General features: G+C 31.3%; 2 non-coding genes and 1 pseudogene across 2 annotated transcripts; 1 reads left to right on the forward strand and 2 right to left on the reverse strand.

The window, feature by feature from the left end:
- Window positions 1-1,790: 1,790 nt before the first annotated feature.
- On the forward strand, window positions 1,791-2,669 carry LOC137816215 (histone deacetylase HDT1 pseudogene; annotated as a pseudogene).
- Window positions 2,670-5,504: 2,835 nt separating this feature from the next.
- LOC137816749 (small nucleolar RNA Z266) lies at window positions 5,505-5,604 on the reverse strand. The gene has a single exon (XR_011081864.1). It is a non-coding gene; the product is annotated as a small nucleolar RNA Z266 (small nucleolar RNA).
- Window positions 5,605-5,813: 209 nt separating this feature from the next.
- On the reverse strand, window positions 5,814-5,912 carry LOC137816750 (small nucleolar RNA Z266). The gene has a single exon (XR_011081865.1). It is a non-coding gene; the product is annotated as a small nucleolar RNA Z266 (small nucleolar RNA).
- Between the last annotated feature and the right edge of the window lie 9,443 nt (window positions 5,913-15,355).

Here is a 15,355-nt window from a genome sequence, read left to right on the forward strand (position 1 = left end):
ACTGATAGCGATGAAGATATCCCATTGGTTAACACAAAGAATGGAAAACCTGAAAAAAAAAAGCTAAGGAAGTGAAGGCAGTTCGATCTAAAAAGCTAGATGCCAGAGCTAGTGCTCCAACAAAAAAAGTCAAGGTTGTTGAGCCAGAGAAATACAACCAGAGAAAATCGGTAGTGGGGTTGCTGGAAGAGTGGAGGAGAAAGGGAATGAATGGTAAGAAGAATGGAATGATTAGAGCCTTCTTCCCCGCCAATACCTCTGATTTCTTTTACTCCTCGAACCCTACTTTTACTGCTTCTTTCAATTGTTCTTTGAATGGAGTTTTGGGGTGCTGAGGTTAAGGTTGGGGAGTCTATTAAGGTAGACCCAACTGAATTTGAGGCATGCATAAACCTTTCTCAGGCTGCTCTTGGTGAGGCAAAGAAGGAAAAACCAATAATCAAACAATTGCAAAAAGAGGCACCCTATATTATAACAATGAGATTGCGAAAACTGGCATTAATCCACTAGTAACACAAAAGATCTCAAAATAAACATTTCTAGGAAATTTGTCAATGATACATAATAAAACCCATGTAACCAAAGTAAACTAATTGAAAGAAACTCATAACAGAATTAGGAAATTGCACATGGAAGTATGCCTAAGCACTGTTTTTCAGCTTAGCAAACTCTTGCCTAACAACTGCTGCCCTCTGCACAAATTGAAACCAAAAATTATATGTCAACACAACAGTACAAACACTTGAATTTTGCTATGCATAAAAGACATTTCACAAACTATTAGAAGAGTAATACCCAAATCAAAAGAGTGAGAATAGCCATGTAGAATGAAACCAACTTTGATCTCTGCCAACATAATCTCTCTTCTTCCCCTAGCCGGGTGGAAACACTACTACGGGTAGGTCTTTATATTGACCACCATCATCATGGCCTTTGTATCTGTGCTTCGGGTAACGAATTGACCTTGGATGTAATGATGAATTAAAAATCATGTTTTTGATCAATAAATTTTGTCTCATTTTCCTCACAAACCCGTACAATATAATAGCTTATAGTTATTGATTGATGATATTAGGGGATTATAAAAATAATAAAAAATAAGATGTATCAAACCTTGAATTGTCTTCACGTGCTAACTGTGTCAATGTGTATACGATACATGATCGAATATATTTAGGAAATATTCCCCCAGGAAAACATACTTCTTGTTGAGAAGTATATCAACAATTAAGGGTACCGTTAACTAAAACACCTCCCGGGGCAAATATTTCGTACCGATAATATTCACCCTGAGAGCCTGGTGGGAGTATAGCAGTGGAAGGCGTTGGTACCCAAGAATTGTTGGAAGTTGTACTAAGAAAAGCATATCTGGTAGATGGAATACCAAGAGGACCACATCCACGATGAACAAGTCCTTCAAATCATAGTAATTGGAGTTGGAAGTATGACCATCCCATCTATATACACGATTTTCAAAATTTGTACCCCTTTCCTGTACAAAACTTTTCTCAACCCTTTATCTTCAATATTCACACGCTTGATATTAATTCACAAATCTCGTGCTTTGGCCAAATCTCCATCGTATAGAGGAAGTAAGATTTGTAATGAACAACCTCTTGCTCGTTCTCTTGATCGTTCTCGTGAAGGTTTTGACATTTTTTAGAAAATCGATAGTGGGGTTGCTGGGAGAGTGGAAGAGAAAGGGAATGATTGGTAAGAAGAATGGAATGATTAGAGCCTTCTTCCCCGCCAATACCTCTGATTTCTTTTACTCCTCAAACCCTACTTCTACTGCTTCTTTCAATTGTTCTTTGAATGGAGTTTTGGGGTGCTGAGATTAAGGTTGGGGAGTCTGTTAAGGTAGACCCAACTGAATTTGAGGCATGCATACACCTTTCTCAGGCTACTCTTGGTGAGGCAAAGAAGGAAAAACCAAATGAGCTTGTGGTTGTGTACTTGAAGGTTGGTGAGCAGAAGTTTGTCCTGGGAACCCTCTCCAAGGAGAAAATTACTCAAATTTCTCTGGAATTGGTTATGGAGAAGGAGTTTGAATTATCCCACAGTTCAAAGAATGTCAGCGTTCATTTATGTGGATACAAGGCTTATTACTCTGGCGATGATAGTGAGGAGCATGAATTTACTGATAGCGATGAAGATATCCCATTGGTTAACACAAAGAATGGAAAACCTGGAAAAAAAAAGCTGAGGAAGTGAAGGCCGTTGGATCTAAAAAGTCAGATGCCAAAGTTAGTGCTCCAATAAAAAAAGTCAAGGTTGTTGAGCCATAGAAATACAACGAGGACTCTGATGATGATTCTGATGAAGAGATGGATGATGTTGACAGTGACGAGGAGTCTGACAGTGATAAAGATGATGATGAAGAAACCCCTCTTAAAAAGGCGGATATAGGAAAGAAAAAACCAAATGAGTCTGCATAAAAAACTCTTGTTTCCTCCAAGAAAGCAAAAAATGCTACTCTAGAAAAGACTAATGGTAAGAAAACAGGAAATGCAGGAACTCCACACTCCGCGAAGAAAGGTGGAAAGGCTCCCAATAGTGAAGCCAAGAGTCCTAAGTCTGGTGGGCTCAGTTGCAAAATCTGCAACAAGAGTTTCAACTTCGATAATGGTCGGCAACAACATAACAAGGCAAAGCGCAATGGTCAGTGATATTTTTGCAGTTTGTTAGCTTATTCTTCATTATTTTTTCGCTATGTAATAAAGTATTTTAAGGACATGATACAACGCAACAATATGGCCAAAATGAAAATACACCTTAGCATAAACATGTGGGCCAGAAGGGCATAACAAACCTCTCAAAAGTGGATGGATTGAGGAGATCCAAAAGAAAACGGTTGGAGCCCAAATGGAAAAAGGACTACGTGAATATAAGGGGTGGGGAGCAAGAGAAAAGGCAGGCAAAAAGTGAGTCCCTTCCTTCCCTCAGAATATTCTACTGCATTACTTGTTTCTTCCTCTGTTTCTAAATGCTTAACCTTTTTCACAGGTGATTGAAATTATGATCCATGGGCATCTGCGTGCTAGCGGCTGCATATAATAGGAACCACTTGTTTTGTTTCCTTTAAATTTTGCTGGAACTTTTGGAATTTGCCAATAGACAGTGGTGGACGATTTCTTCATTGAAATAAACATTTCCAATTTGTTCTTTGTTCCCTGTTTTCCAGTATTGGTATTGGTTTTACAGGGTTGTTTCAGTGGTGCTTTCATTGACCCATCATGGCAGAAAACACACGGATGAAGGACATGCAAGCAAATGTAAAACGCATGATAGAGGTCCTAATGAACCATTCTACGCAGTTTCTCAAAGTTAGTCAAACCTTTGAAGCGTTGCAGACGCTTTTCCAAGGACACAATGATCGATTTGTGAAAGTTGAACAAGCACTAGACTCTATTTTATCTTTGCTACATCAAAGCGGCGACGCAACCACTTCGCAGTCGCTCTGCTCCGATGGGTCGAACTCTCAGTCCAATGTGGCTTCCCGTCAGCTATTTTCGGTGTTGCAGCCCCAACCTCACATGACCGTGGATATTCCTATATTTTCCACCGATGATGTCATCCAATGGTTATATAGCGTTTCTTTCTGGTATACTCCATTCCTGACGATCAAAAGGTTTCTATAGCATCGTTCCAATTTGATGGTAAGGAGCTGGCATGGTTTCAAATGTTGGAACGGTCCAATCAAATTCCAAATTGGGGTTCCATGATACGACCCAAATGTTAAGATCACTAATAGGAAGAACTTCAAGTGCTTTGGTCCTTGACCATTCCTCCTATTGATGGCATCTTCTTTTGCTTGTTGAGATGACCCTTCAAGGTTGACATTTATGGTCATCTTTTAATGGATTTGGGTAGTATCAGTTCCTTAGCCACAACGATTCACCTTCAATTTGCACAAAATTACTTAAATTTACTCAAAATATTGCGGTAGGTGCATGCTGTGATACTTTCATTGAGCTTGCTAATCGAGTTGTTGGTATGGATGACTCGCTACTCATGGATTGTTTTGTGGCCAGTTTAATTCTACAACTGCGAAAGGAGGTTAATGCACGGATACCTTAATCCTTATCCCAGGCAGTGACGTTAGCCAAACTATTTGAGAAAAAATTTGTTCCTCTTTTGCCTTCACCTCAACCTCAGGAGAAACCGTTCATATCTCCTTCCACATCCAACATTAATTCCTACACCACCAAAACCCAGTCACCTTAAGAAATTATCACCAACAGATATACAATTTCGTAGAGAAAAGGACTTGTGTTTTACATGTGATAGAAAAATATTCTCTAACTCATAAGTGAGCCAATAAACACTACTTCCTACTTCAATCATCAAAAGAAATGGACGGCCTTGTTGCTGAGTTAAACTACCCTCACTTAGCCACGACCACTCCACCAGATGATGGCTTCCATCACCACCTCTCGTACAATGCTTTGAAAGACGCATCAGCAAGAGGAACAATCCATTTTAAAAGGTATATTAATGGCATCGAAACCCAAATTCCTCTGGAGACAACTGGATAATTTCGTACAACCTAAACTTATCAAATCTCTCTCAAATAAGCACACCCACACGTACTGCTTACCGGAAAGGATGTACTGCCTCTGGCTCGCATTCCGTCCCAGTTCCTTACCTCCTTTGGGTGGGGATAATCAGTGACTTGCAAGTTACCAGTTAATCCAACACCTACATTTCAATTGGGAATGGGAAAATTGGCTTGTCATGGTCAAGTTCATAACATTCCAATTCATATCAAGGTCATTGCTTATAGGTTTCAGCATATTGTTGTTACAGATTTGGTTTTGGGCACCCACTAGCTACGTTAGACACATATTTGGTTACTATAATCAACGCTTCATTACCTGGTGCAATTGCAGAATTATTCACATTAGAACACTTACTTGGCTGACTAATGCAATTGCAAAATTATACACATTAGAACTTGGTTCGCTTAGTGCAATTAAGCTTCTGTGTTCTTAACAAAGATTTACTTATCTAAATTCTAATTTGATCAAGAACATTTACGCTTTATAAATGTTCAAATGTTCTTGAAAGGAATTTGCTTCACTGAATTCTACCTTAATCGCTGACCAGAAACATTTTACTTTCCTTTTAGTTATTAGTCATTATTGACAGTCGAGAGCATTTTCCTTTTACTAAAAGGATATGAATGTAATTATTTCACTATTATGAGTTCCTCATTAAAACCTCACTGACCAATACTACTATCATAATTAGGCTGACCCAACATAATTTCAAACATTCTTATGAAAAAAATATTTTCAGCAAATAATAGTTAAGAATCTGAAAAAAATATACTTACATTAGTTAGTTGGTAAAAGAGTAAAAGTAAAAATAAACCTTTAACCACAATGACTTAATTTCTACATCATTATATTACTGAAAATGAACACAATAAAATGATTTCAACGAATTTAGGAAAATATAAAACATGTTTGTGAATTCTTTGGACTAGTGTCATTTTTTATTGAAGGCAAGTCAGGTATATGAATGGATTGCCTCAAGATTTTGAATTCAGAAAGGAATTTTCCTTTCATACATCTAATTGAATCATCATCCTTGCCTTATGAAATTTACTTAAATTGTTTAATCAAACAAACACAAGTTTAAATTCAACCAAAACCCATTTTAAAAAATCTTAATCTTCTAGAAAAGAAAGTAACACAGATGGTTTTCAGATCAGTTATATTACAAGCAGTATCGAAGAACACAAACCCAAGGAGAATTACGTTAACATCGAATTAATTGAATCATACCTTATCTAAGAAAAGTTAGAATATAGGCAAGTCAGGTATATGAATGGATTGCCTCAAGATTTTGAATTCAAAAAGGAATTTTCCTTTCATACATCTAATTGAATCATCATCCTTGCCTTATGCTTCCTTTGAAATAAATATATAAATAAACCGAACACAATAATAAACAACTCTAGAACAAACAAAAAACGAGTCGTGAAATGTTCCCACCAGAGACAGAAGCACTGATATAAGACCCAACAAAGGAGTTGAACTCACATTAGTTGAATCTAAAGAGGGCATACTGGGAAATTCCCAGTAGCCATAGAGATCAACAAAAATGGAGATTCAAACTCCAGTGTAATACAAAGGGTTCAATGAATCTTGATAAGAAAAAGGTGGAAGAAAGATGACTCAAAGGGAAACCCCAAAGAGAAACCTCAAAGCGTGTTGATATGGCGCTGCTATGACTCGACACGCTTCCATGGATAAATTGGGAAGGCGATCTTAAGGGCAGCGCTTATAGAAAATAGATTCACCAAACAATTACATTATTAGAAAACAAAAATGTTGTCTGAAAAGCCGTAAAGAACGAAGAACCCTAATGACTGTGGAAACGAAACGAGGGTATATATAGTCTCATGGATATTCTGAAAGACCAGATTACCCTTTTTGGGCTTTCTATATCATGGTTTGGCAAATGCTCCCTGCACCCAACACATTTTAACCTGCACCCAACACAATTTTTAAAGTTCCAAAAATGCCCTTTATTCCGAAAATAAAAATCCGGAATTAAAAATAATATATTCCGGAAAAATATATCCGGAAGTTGTTATTGAGTTTCGGAAATAAAAATCCGGAAATAAAATTTAAAATTCTATTCCAGACAAAAAAATCCGGAATTGATAAATAATACATTCTGGAAAAAAAAATCTGGAAAAGAGATTATTGTGTTTCGGAAATAAAAATCCGGAAACAAAAATGAGAAACTCATTCCGGATAAAAAAATCCATAATATAAAATTTTGTTCCGGAAAAAAAGATCCGGAACACATATTTCGGAAATTTTTTTTAAGGATAGTTTCGTCTTTTCCACTGAAATCGGGTGCAGTGATATGGTGCAAGAAGCAATTGCCTCATGGTTTTGGTATATATGGGCCGCAACTAATTTTGGTTTCCTGTAATTTTAATAAATTTTAAGAAAATATATGTGGGAATTTTGTTCAGTAAAAATAATTTCCAGATAAAAATTAAAATTTTAGGAATTTATTTAATAAAATACATATTTTTTTAAAATATATAAATGGATCATGTTTTAGAAATTAATCAGCGAGCATTAAAATTAAGGCAAATTCTTCCTGCACCATATCAGTTTTAACCTCCACCATATCAATTTTATAAATTTCCAAAACTACCCTCCTGCACCATATCAATTTTATAAATTTTCAAAACTACCCTCCTGCACCATATCAATTTTAACCTCCACCACCATATCAATTTTTTAAAATTTCAAAACTACCCTTATTCCAAATTAAAAAATCCAAAATAATAATGATAATTGAGAAATAAAAAAATACATGCTGGAAAAAAAATTCTGAACACAACTAAACTGGATAAAAAAATTCAGAATTCAAAAATATGTTCCGAAAATTGAAATCCAAAATATTTTAGATAAAAGTTTCAAAAATAATTTTTCCCATTTTTGTGTAAGGTTATTTTCATCATTTAGAAGGGTATTTTTGTCATCTTCTAGAGCTGATTAGGTGCATGCTGAAATTCATATGGTGGAGGGAGAAATTGCCATAACTCTTTAGTATTTATTTTTGCAGAATGTATTATTATCTATTCTGGATTTTGATTTCTGGAATAAAGGGTATTTTCGAAATTTTAAAATTGTATTGGGTGCAGGTTCAAAAATGTTGGGTGTAGGAAGAATTTGCCTAAAATTAAAATTTGAATACATTTCGAAATCTGGTTTTGGTATATATTAAATGCTCGTTTGGAATGGAACTAAATTTCAGAACCTGTAATCAAAATATGGTTTCAAGAATAAATATTTAAAACAGATATTTTAAACATTTTTAAGAAATAAAGAAGAATGTATATGTAAAACCATTTTTTAAAATAGATATTTTTTATTCAATCTCTGAGACACTGGTTTCAAGTTTTTCCCCATTTTTTATTGGCTTACAGTGTCTTTGTTTTTTCTCTTTTGGGTGAGTCATGATACCCTTCAAATTCCTGGACTGTTTCTTCTTGCCCATAGATTTTTCTTTCATTTTCATATATTTTCGTATTTTCTAAAATATCTGTATGTAATATTTTGAATTACATAATTCATAAGTCTTTTTTCGTATGCAATGATTAGTTTCCGGATTATATAATTTAGAAGTTTTTTTTAGTTTTTGAATTATGTAATCCAGAAGAGTTTTTTCAAATGCGTATCCAGATTACATAATTCGAAAACTACTCTACGGGACTGACACAAGAAGGATAAAAAAGTATTTTCACATTTTATATGGGGTGACAGAAGAAGATATGGAGGTGCAGGGAGAAACAGACTTCCGCCTCCTATGTTTAGCCCAAAATTTGTCTCTGGGCTTATTCGAGTTCTGCCTACTTGGATCTACTACTACCTCGTCCATTGAGTATAACAGAGCAAATGATGGTATAGCAATGAACATCGGGATGATACTAGGAAATATGGTCCGAAGAATCACGAATGCTTTAACAAAATGATAAATTTTACCATACTCCTTTGAGTTTTAAGAGTTTTCATACGATTAAATTTACTGTACTGGTAATTATGAAGTCATTCATATTTTAATTTAGTCTCTAATGGACTAAAAAGACTTTTTTTTTATTTTAAATTATAGTTATTTCATTAAAAAACTTACTATTTTTTTTAAAATATCACAAGACAAGGGTTGGAGTTTGAAAACTAAAATATGAATAATACAACTCAATGAAAAATATATCTAAGCATATAAATAATAATAATATACGGTTCAGAAGTTTTGAAATATTTTTAAAACAATAATCTAAGTTTCAATTCGAAAATATATATTTTTTTTTAATTAACTAGAGACTAATTTAAAATGAGCAAGTTATTTTAAATAAGGTGACGACATTATCCATAACTTAAAAATGATCGGTAAAAAGCTAGAAAGTTTCAAAACAGTTAAATTTGTAAGGATAGTGTCGCAATGCTAAAAATTGCTATAGAAGACTTGGAAATGAGATTGCGATGAAATGCAAGGTAAATTATGTTGTAATTAAATTTTCAGGTATTAATTTGATTGAATAACTAAAATAGATGTTCTGTAGTAAACTCTATTGACCAAAAAGACTTATATCCAGATTGTAGTTGATTCAGTCTATCCATCGTTAAAAAATAAAACGTCACGTTGTTTTCGACCGCTAAATGGTATAACTTGTTGCGGAAGAAAAAAAGTACTTCTCGGTCTATTTGAAAGAGACTCACTCAAACTTTCCAAGAAGATGAATGCATTTTGGTAAAGAAATTCAATGTAAAGAAAACAATTATAAAGATTAAAATTAAAATTTATTCAATTTATGAACAAAAATTATATTTAAATATAAAGGTATAAAACTTAAGAATAAATGCAACATAATGTATGTGAGAAAATACGGGTTCTTTCGACACCAACGAGTCATGATCATTTTATATAAAAAAGTCAGTACATCACTTTCAATCCAAAATTTTTAAGATATTGAATATGCGAGTCTTCTTTCTTATACATTGTTTTCTAGACACATTCCTACTCAATTTGAGACAAATTCACTTACAATTATAGTAATAAATTTATAATATTGTTGTGATAGTTTATTCACTTAGTTTTTTTTTTTTTTTTTAAATCGTGATCTCGAATTATCAATTGATAGTAAAAATCATGTTACTTTTATTAAGCCATGTTTACTCCTTTTATTGCACTCTAACCATAATTTACAATTTTAATATGCCTAATAATACTAATTTCAATTTTTTCTTCTTCAAGTATTGTCTTCATGGTGCACCTTATAGAGCTTCGTATAGACTACCGCAGAACTTGTAGAGTGCCACTGCGTTGAATATGTATAACTGCAAGTCTTACAGTTTTCTTATATTAAAATATCAATTCATTACTACAATTTACAATAACTCATTTTTCTTTTCACTCGTAAATGTATTCTCATCCGATTTTTCTTATCAATGGGTGAGTGTATCTATAGAGACATCGAGTTACCTTAAAGAATAAATTAAAATAATAAATATATAATAAATTAATGGGGTATGTATTGAGATTGACTTTTGTCTATTCAACAAACTCCTCTTTTATAATTGGCTAATAGTAGTACATTCTCAACACGCTTATGAACATTGTCTCCCTTCACTATAAAATTTACATATATTTTTGTGTAGTTTTTTCATGAAGTACTTGACTTGTGATTGTGTAATGCATTTTAGAAAGAGTGCCAATGAGTCTCTTTTTTAAAAAGTTCCCTCCTGTGACGAGAAATCGGGAGACTTTTATCTTTATTGCCTTTTCTTCCTTTTCTTTGCTACTGATGCACCCCCTTCTTTGTAAGAAGTTAAATATTGGATTCATCAAGGTGTCATTGTGCTCTATTGTGAGACATTCATTTGTATCAACAGTTGGTGACACAAAATTTCGTCTAATCATATATGATTGTTGACCTTTCTTCTTTATGCTTGCCAATTTTGACAATAGATCAACCCTTGAATTATCTTATCGATAAATATATTTCACTATTCTTTCTTCTAAGTCCAGTAACATTCCAAATGATTTGTGGTAGTATTTGAGTAAGACTGTGTCATTTGCTCGAAACTCTCTTAACAAAATCTATTATGAGTTGGGAATCACTTTGACATAAAAGTTTGCATGCTGACATATCCCAAGTTATGACTATCCCGACTATTAATACTTCATATTGTGTTTTAAACATGACACCTACACTAGCACATTTTTTTGTTGAACGAATCGTCAATATGTGTTTCCGCCTCTATCTTAGTTGGACGTAACTCATTTGCAATCCATGCAACTGAATCAACATTTTTTCAATGGATTTCAAGAGTCATCTTTTCATTTTTCATCCGACAATGATGACCCTAACTTCCTATTTTGCTATGATTTGCCCAATTGGAGAAGGGTTGTGTCATCACTCGAATTTACACATACATATTGTTAACATAGGCCTTAAGGTTGATCATCACAATCATATTGTCATTTGCAGCTGGTTGTGGATTACAATGGACTTGGTAGTGGAATCATGTTCATAATGATTTTGTAGCATTCTTTAGTCAATTTTTGGTCAACATGTACCATGACTTTGTCTCCCAAGACTAAAGGGTGAATGTCATGGCTAGATGAAGTGTGAAAAAATGTGAAGAAGTATTAGCTGACAATGAGACATCCAATAATATATCAACCGAGCTTCCTTAATCAACCAATATTTTTATTAAAAAAAATCATGTCAAGGGTGATAACCATAAACATCTTTCTTTTCATAGTGACTATACAACAATTGTATAAATAAATAAAATTTAAAAAATTAATTCATGCAATAACTATTTTTAAAAATATATATAATTTCTTAAAACAAATATATATAAAATTACTTTTTATCTTATAAAAAAAATTCAATTTTTTCCTCAATTTATACATTCCCATTACAACTTTATTTATTATTATTTTATTGTTATATAATATTTTATTAGAAAAATTAGTTGTTAATTAGATGTATTTAATGAAGGATAATGTTAAAGAAAACTTTTCATATCGAAAATGTTTATAGAATACTAATAAAAAAATTATTAAATAGAAATCAATTTTAGAAATTAAAAATAATTAATTGTTATATTGATAAAATTAAATACTATTTTAAAGATTAAAAAAATTATTAATTTTTAAATTAATTTATATTATTAATAAATAATTTTTAAATTAATATTATCTATAAAAAAATTGTTACCAAAATTTAGAATTTAAAATAGTATCTAAATTCCTATTGAAAACTGCAAAAACACGTATATTTGTCTTGTTTCACACTAAACAGTTCAGACACAGAAGAATTCAGGTCCCCATTCAAAATATTTATGGACAACACAACACAGAGTTTCCAAGTCAAAATTTCAACCCAAGTCATCAATAATTTCGTGGACAAAGTGCCATTGTCCACCACAATGACCAAACCCGTTATCAAGTTTTCTATTACACTTTTCATCTCTTTTGATTCATTTAACTTATCAAGCAGGTAATTCTTAATTCACATTTAACTTTCTAGACGTCACACTAACACGCCAAAATAACACTCAAACAGAGTTTTGAAAATTGAATAAAAAGTGTCTAATGTAGAATTCAAACTCACTATGCCTCATACCTACACACGACACTATTACAATACTAATTAGTTATGAAAGAACTAGAACTGAATATATACGATTTTTTGTATATTATAAATTCTATAATATTATAAATAAATAAATAAAATATATAATAATATTTTTAATATTATATCATTTATTTGTAATCATAACTGTATGTTCAATTTTTATTCACTTTATTTATATATATAACTAAAATATAATATGAGGAATAATAATATAATATAAAACAATAAACATTAATTTTATTTAGTGTTTAGGATGTATATTACGATAAAAACTAAATAAAAATATGTTGTGATAATGATAATATGATAATGAAAAATATAATAATGAACAAACCCTAAACTCTAATTGTGATGTAGAGATGGAGATTGAGATAAACCGTCAATCTTGTAGTGGAAATTGACGTATCTATTGGCCACATTAAAACAAAATCATTTAATAAAAATTAAATTTAGATACTAAAAATAAATAATTATTGATTAGATATTATTTTAAAAATTATTAATACATAAAGTATTTTTTATTATTAATAAAATTTATAAAATATTTTTTAAATTGTATTTAAATTAGTTATTAAAATTTTAACTGTTAATATTTTAAATTTTAAATTAGTTTCTAATTAAAAATATAAAATAATTAATAATTAAAATTTTGATAACTAATGATTAAATATAAAAAAAAATTAATATTTAAAATTAATTTTTATTTCATAATTTTTCTTATTGAAGATCCTTTTACCATCACTTACATGGCGATGGAGGTTGAAGTCACATTGAGTAATAAATTTTCTTGCTCTTTACCTAGTCCTATTCAAAATACACTGGAGGAGGGGTGGTGACACTGTCGTGGGCTCATCACAAAAGTTTTATTATTATTTTTTTTTCAAAATAATATTGTTTGCAAAAGTTTTATAATTAAATATTCTTCTTCTTTTTTATGTTCATTTGACAGACGCTACTAGTGTTCCAATGCACGCTAAATTACAAAAACATTTAGCTTTTTAAAACATTTTGACTACTTGAATGCAAATAACACATTAACGTATACTTCTTTCTTCATTTTATCCATTTTTTACCGACTTTAATATGTTACTTTTTGTCTTGTAGTGAATATAAAAAAAAAAGACACATACTAATTAAGATATCTTTAACATACATCTTTGTTTAACCTTTTGAAAATATATTTTTAACTCATGTATTTTATATAATAAACTTTGATCATTAGACTTGACTTAGTCACCAATATTTAATTGAACTCCATTGAATGTATTTTTATAAAAAAAAAATAACTTGAACTTAAATATTTGATAAACAAAATTAACTTGGACTTAAATATTTTATCAAAATAAAAAATTATACTCGGTGATAAAAATTTAAATCAGAAATAAATACTTATAATTTGTTAAGATTCCTCTTATGTTATATTATACAAAATCATTTTCAAAAGGGTTTTCTCTTTTGCAATACATCAACCTAAAAGGAATATATATAATAACTCCTGCGCACATGTTTTTGCAAGCATTTGTAGAGTTTATATTCAGTGATGATTAACAAAAGTCATAACTATCCAAGAGATAATTATGTTAATCACTTTTGTATTTTAATTAACCACAACAAAGTCTTTTATTTTCATAAGCTACACTACAAAATAATTAACAGGGATTAACGTCCAAGTTGGGACTACAATTTCAGATAGGTAAGTCTCTTTTTTGGTCAACAATACAAAATATCATTGAAGTGCATATAGGATAAAGATAGAAGGTACATATCCACCTAATAGAACAATTTGTAATAAGCTAGTTTAAGTGATGACCCATATACACTTTTCTAATGCAATTAAAAATAAGCAAAAAAGTTTCACATTAACACCACACATAATATCGATTTCGTATTTTAAAGTTTAGCTTCAAAATTTGTTTCATTTTTGTTGTGACGCAGCATAATGTCAATCACAATGAATGAATGTAAAACTAGTCAAATTTTATAATATAAAGTGCTATCCATGGAAAATTTGTTTTAGATAAAATGAACATAATTACATATAAATTAAGACTCTAATATAAACTTTAACTAAAGCCCCTAGATAATTTTAAATATAACTGTGTTCATTCAATGGTTTTTTTTCATTAAAAATTCAAAACACTTCCTCAGTAATCAAATCACAGCATAAAAGAAAATAAATTTTGAATAAACTAATTAAATCATTTTCAGAAGCATAATTGACGTCGCAATTACCGCCCCAAACGCACGAACATGGGAGATGAATGATGACGCGATAAATTATGGCCATGCCCAAGTAATAAACATAGTTATGTTATTGTACAGAGAAAATTATATTTAACTTTTACAAACTAAAGGAATATAATTTACCTATTAGATATTTCTTTTAATAGATATTATACTCGGGCAATCGAATCGACTTCCGTGAGTCGGTCAAGAACTTAACCATTCAATCAATCAAATATCATGAGAAGGTCACATGATGACATGTGATCGACTGACTTATGGCGACAATCCATGAGTTGACTAAGTCAGCAGGATTAATATACAATTAAAGGTTATTTAACACAATCCTAAACATAAATCAACCCCATAATCTTGTCCACCAACAAATAGTCATTAAGGTAATATAAATAGTACAAACCCCAAGAACCAGGTACGTCATTATCTATAGTACTCTGACATCCGAGTGTCGACACCCTGACCGAGTTGAGTGTTGAAGTGCCTTTTGCAGGTACCATCCCCGTCTATGAGATCAGACGACCGAGAAAAGAAAGAAGAAACATGAAACTTAGAATGATAACAACTTACCCAAAATAGAAACAGAATAGTCGTTCTCTATACCCCTACACTCGTTCCAGAACAAATATATATTTGAATTAAAAAAAAAAATATGTAATATGTTGTGCCATTTGTTGTACTTTCAAGTCTTTAAGATTTTTACGAAAAAATACTAAACGACCGGTAATGCATTTAGTTTATATTTATGTCAACATGAGAATGTAAAATTGAAACATAATAAAAGTAATTTGTTATAAAAAAATATGAAATCATGCTAAGTTAAATATATATGTTTGAGTTTTTTTTTATCATATGATAATTTTATAGGTTAATTATTAAAATGAAAAAATAGATTCTATATCACATTTATAATATCAATTAAGCTATGTTTGT

The sequence above is a fragment of the Phaseolus vulgaris genome, chromosome 1 (assembly GCF_000499845.2).
Source record: "Phaseolus vulgaris cultivar G19833 chromosome 1, P. vulgaris v2.0, whole genome shotgun sequence".
NCBI lineage: Eukaryota > Viridiplantae > Streptophyta > Magnoliopsida > Fabales > Fabaceae > Phaseolus > Phaseolus vulgaris.